Source organism: Ciconia boyciana, chromosome 18 (genome assembly GCF_034638445.1).
Source record: "Ciconia boyciana chromosome 18, ASM3463844v1, whole genome shotgun sequence".
Classification (NCBI taxonomy): domain Eukaryota; kingdom Metazoa; phylum Chordata; class Aves; order Ciconiiformes; family Ciconiidae; genus Ciconia; species Ciconia boyciana.
In genome coordinates, this window is record NC_132951.1 from 3,716,038 (window position 1) to 3,720,919 (window position 4,882).

A 4,882-nucleotide genomic window follows, 5' to 3' on the forward strand; every position below is an offset into this window, starting at 1 on the left:
CTGAGTGGGGTCCAGAAACACTGGCAGGAACAAGCACCCAGCCAGCGCCGAGCAGGCAGTACATTCTCTGCGGCAGGCGCTGCCTGTTGAGGGTGCGTGTGGCACGCAGGGCCTTCCAGCACCCTCAGCGGAGACCTTGAAAAGCTGCCTTGAAAAACTACCTCGAAAAGGTAAAAGTGCTAACAGCAAAGCATGGTGAGCAGAAGGGTCCACGCAGCATCGCTGATGGTGGGATTTCTGTGGCTGGGTCCGTGAAAAGCCATAAAGCCGAGAGCGTTACCCTTGGCCTTAGTTTTCTGATGTCTTAAAATAACCTGGCTGTGTTTTTTAATCTTTTATTTATCTTAATTTATTGCTTCCCTTGGAAACAACATGTGACCTCACTTTTGGTGACTTGCTTCTGACTGGAAAAGAAATGGAGCCAGGGAGAAGGTCTCCCACACACGCGGGGAGAAGGTGAGTGGAGAAGGGAAGAGAGGGAAAGCACTCAGCAGGGTAGGAAGGAAGGAGAGACATGTCCATCGCCTGGCATCGCTACGCAGGGCTGAGCAGGTTGTAGAGCAGCGGGAGGATCAAGGCCGGGCGGGCGGGTGCTCGGCGAGGACCCCCCGGCAGGCGCAGGCTGTGCCGAAGCAGGGCTGGGTCTGTCTGCAGAGCGGCGTCTCGCTCCCCGCTGCCTCACCGCACGTCTGCCCTTGACTTCCCGCGACGTCTTTGGCAGCTCTACCCGGCGGCCTGCTTCTCTTCGCCTCCTGCCAAGGGACGTGTGTTGAAAGCAGCAGCTGGGTTTGGTGACATTAAAAGCAGGGGGAGGAGGAAGCGACCGGCCCAGCTTCGTTCTTGGCCATGCCAAGGCACGCATGTGCATGGCTTGTGAGCCCTCCCGGTTAGGGCTGATAGCACGGGCAGCACGAAGCCCCGGGTTGCTCAAGCTCCTAGACAGCAACCCCTGCGGCTGCGTGGTGCAAAGCAGCCTCGATTGCTAGGGACCTGGGGACAGTAAGGTGATCCATGCATCTGATCTAGCTTCTTCCAGACCTCTGTCCATCCATCCATCCATCCATCCATTCATCCATCCATCCATCCGTTGATCCATCCTCTTCCCTCTTTACCTGTCTCAACTAGCAGCTGGCTTTGCGAGATATCTCGGAGCCTGGTGTCACTGAGTCTCACCTCTGTGCAGCTCAGGGCACATAAAACAGCCCAGCATCACGATACAGATGTGGTTACGCTGCTATAGCTTGCTCCCACATGGGCAGAGGTATAGACTGGTGACTCGGACCATCTTTGCATCGGTAAGCGAGTCTGCCCTAAGGGCTGACACCAGTAGGATGGCATCACTGAAATCTTCTCCTGAAAGTGTTGCTCTGGCAAAGACAGTGAAGACGTCTGGCCTGGGCTGTGCTGTATCTACTGCTGTGCACAGCAGGGCCCGCTGCAGGCTGCTCGGCAAGGCAAGGATGGTGGCTAAGAGCAGTTTGTGCAAAGGATGTGGGTGAATCCCGTTTCCGTCTCACTTGATTCAGCCTAAAAGGGCACCAGTGCATGGGAGGTGAAGGCCTCCTGCCGCTCCTCGTGTGGGTGGCATGGGAAGTCCACGGCCGAGCCCACGCTTGCACAGGCAGAGCTTCAGACTGACCTCCAGCTGCTGCGTTGGCTCCCGCTGCCTCGTGGTCACACTCCCTTCAAGTGCCTGTAAGTAATAACACGTCAGCGCTCTCGTGACAACAGAATAAACACTTGGGGAGGAACTGGGCTGTCGGCTCGGTGTGGTTTGGATGTGAGCGTTGCAGTTCCCAGCAGGACCACATAGCAACAGGGTTGCACAAAAACCAGAAGCCTGAGATTGCTAAACTGCCCTGGTGCTGGGTTCTGCATGCACAGCCTCCGCTGGTCACTGGAAAGAGAAAGAGCCTGGGAGAATTTGACGCTGGGAACACGCAATTAAGAGATAAACATATTGCAAAAGTATATTAGATAATCAGAGCCTTCCTTCCTGCAACCTTTACTCACCTACAAATAACTGTTGAGAAAGTAAGTGCGTTATCTGCTCGGATGTTGGCTCCAGCCAGCTGTGGATTTATGGTCCCATTTGTCAGGGACTCAAGCGCTTTGCAGGTTTCAGGACTGTCGTGGTTTAGCCCCAACCGACAGCTAAGCCCCACACAGCTGCTCGCTCACTCCCCCCCGGTGGAATGGGGGAGAGAATCGGAAGAGCAAAAGTAAGAAAACTCGTGGGTTGAGATAAGAACAGTTTAATAATGGGAACAAAATAATAGTAATAATAATAATGAATTGTAATGAGAAGGAAAACAACAAGAGAGAGAGAGGAACAAAACCCAAGGGAGAGAAAAAGAAAAAAAAAAATTATACAACCGCTCACCACCCGCCGACCGACGCCCAGCCAGGCCCCGAGCAGCGATCCCTCCCCCCCGGCCAACTCCCCCAGTTTCTATACTGGGCACGACATCATATGGTATGGAATAGCCCTTTGGTCAGTTTGGATCCACTGTCCTGGCTGTGCCCCCTCCCATTTCTTGGGCACCTGGCAGAGCATGGGGAGCTGAAAAAAGTCCTTGACCACTGTAAACACCGCTTAGCAACAGCCAAAACATCAGCGTGTTATCAATCTTATTCTCATACTAAAATCCAAACCACAGCACTGTACCAGCTACTAGGAAGAAAATTAACTCTGTCCCAGCCGAATCCAGGACAAGGCCCCACACCCCACACAGCCCCTGCCAGCCCTGCAGGAAACACCCCTGTGCTCTCCAGGTGCCTTGGGACACCCAGCCCTGCCGCTCCGAACACAGCTAAACCCTTCTCTCAGCTGTGCTTTTTAAAGATCTGCTTTCTCTGAGCTTGTCTTACCTCTGCCTTGAAAAACGCAGCCAATTATTTAAATCCACGTAAGATACAAGGTTGATTTGGCACGATGCTTATCCGCATGAGGAACGTCACACGAGCAGCCCCATTGAGTGCCAGAGCACTGCTCCTCTGGCTGTCAGTGAGTCTGGAGATCGGTGTTTGCAGGGTCAATGCACCATCAGTCAAGGATTACTGCTAGGGCTTACACCCCACCGTGCCCCCCAACACTGGTTTTTATTTTTTTCTCCTGGCAGACTGTGCCAGAAACAGGAGACAGCAAAACTGTGAGGCTGCAAGATCTTACTGTTGCATTTGCATTTGTACGCCCGGGATGGAAATCCCCCTGCACCTGATGGTCTCTGCAAGACGTTGCATCATCCGCCCCAGGCGAGGCTCTGAGTAAAATGAGAGTGTACCAAGCACAGGACACAGCCTTGGAAACAGCATCTCGTCTGCCTGCAGCACTCCAGCTCCTCCAGGCCCAAGGCTGTAAAACTGGAATTACTTTTTTTTTTTTTTCCCCCAGTTGCAATAGGATTAGGCTTTTTCCCAAATGACATGTGTAAATAAAGGAAATCAAATTGTTTCTAATGGATTTTGTGCTAGTGGAAGGGGCTGGGTGGTTGACCTGGAGACTGATGGACTGAACAGGGAAGGCAAAGCCGTTAGCCAAGGGCTTCTCCTGATGGGCAACCTGGGACTGAGGAGGGGTTTGCTGTACCTCCCATGCCAGAGACCCTCATCCCAGGGAGCCACCAGCCAGCAGCAGTATAACTTGCCCCATCTGGGCTAGATTCAAGTGATGGTGCTGAGCTCTGTGTGTGTGTGTTTTTTTTCAGGGCCGTGACTCTGTCAGGTGCTTATGGCCAGCGTGTGCCTGAGCGTGCCTGCTGCGTGCACCGCCGGTGCAACCTGCTTCTGAGACAGCAATCTCCTCATCCCCTCCTCCCCTGCTCCCTTTGATCGCTTTGCTGTGGATGTGTAGTGGTAATTACAGCAAAGACGAAGATCCCATTTCCCCAGAGAGCTGCAGTAATTACCACGGCGCAGTGGCCCGTGAGAGCTGGAGCAGCGGGAGACTGGGGCTTTGGGAGTTGAGGCGAGATGTGCCCCAGAGAGGAAAGGGATGCTGATCTCCATTGGGATCTCCAACCCCGCCTCCAAAAGGGCATTTCTCTTGCTCTGAAGCATCACTTGGCACCTGCTCGGTGCAGACCCTGTTAGCAGGAGCCGTGCTCTCTCCCCGTGCTCCCTCCGGTGCACAGGCAGCGAGCAGCGTGCCGAGCATGGCGTTCCCAGGCTGCCAGACCTGCCGGCACGGTGCAGAAGGTGTACCAGTGCCCCAGGACTGAGCAGTACTAAAGGGCCTTTGGGCTAAGTTCGCAAGTGCAATTAAGTACCAGCTCAGCTTCTGCACCACAGGCTATTCCCCAAGCTGAGCTCGGCCCATGCCGGAGCCCGCGGCACCTCCGCAGCCCGAGCTTCCCGGGGCTGCTGGTTCCTCTGCCTGCGACAGCACACACCGCTCACAGCAGGCGGCCGGTACCACCGCCTCTCTTTGCAGTCACCTTTGAAGGTGGTCCCGTTCCCCTGCTCCTGAGCACGTCTCCAGCCCCCTTCTCCAGCTCTCCATGGGAAAATGGGCTCCAGCACCTGCACAGACACTTGCTGGGGCTGAGCACAGGAGTGCTTGGAGAAGAAAAATGGGTGTTGCCACCACAGAGCAATGGAAATGTACTGACACCGTTGAGGCAGGGCGGGAGGGAGTGGTGCAGCCCGGGGCGTTTTCAGCACAAAGACCGTTTCTCTTGTAGACAACCCTAGTCTTGCCACAGGAATGAATTCCGGTCTTTCCTACAGCAGCAGCAGCACCACGGGCTGAGCCACGGGGCAGGGACTGAGCTCAAATGCCGGCACCCATTGCATTGCTGCCAGGCAGCGACCGGATTTAGCAGAAGCATGATGTGAAACCAGTACCCAGCACTTCGGGTGTATGAAATTAGTACCCAGCTCT

The 4,882-nt window shown here is 54.7% G+C and overlaps 1 long non-coding RNA gene across 1 annotated transcript; it reads left to right on the forward strand.

Moving 5' to 3' along the window:
* Positions 1–3,303, forward strand: LOC140661296 (uncharacterized). Its single transcript, XR_012045702.1, has 3 exons — positions 1–170; positions 414–456; positions 3,123–3,303. It is a non-coding gene; the product is annotated as an uncharacterized lncRNA (long non-coding RNA).
* Positions 3,304–4,882: the final 1,579 nt, after the last annotated feature.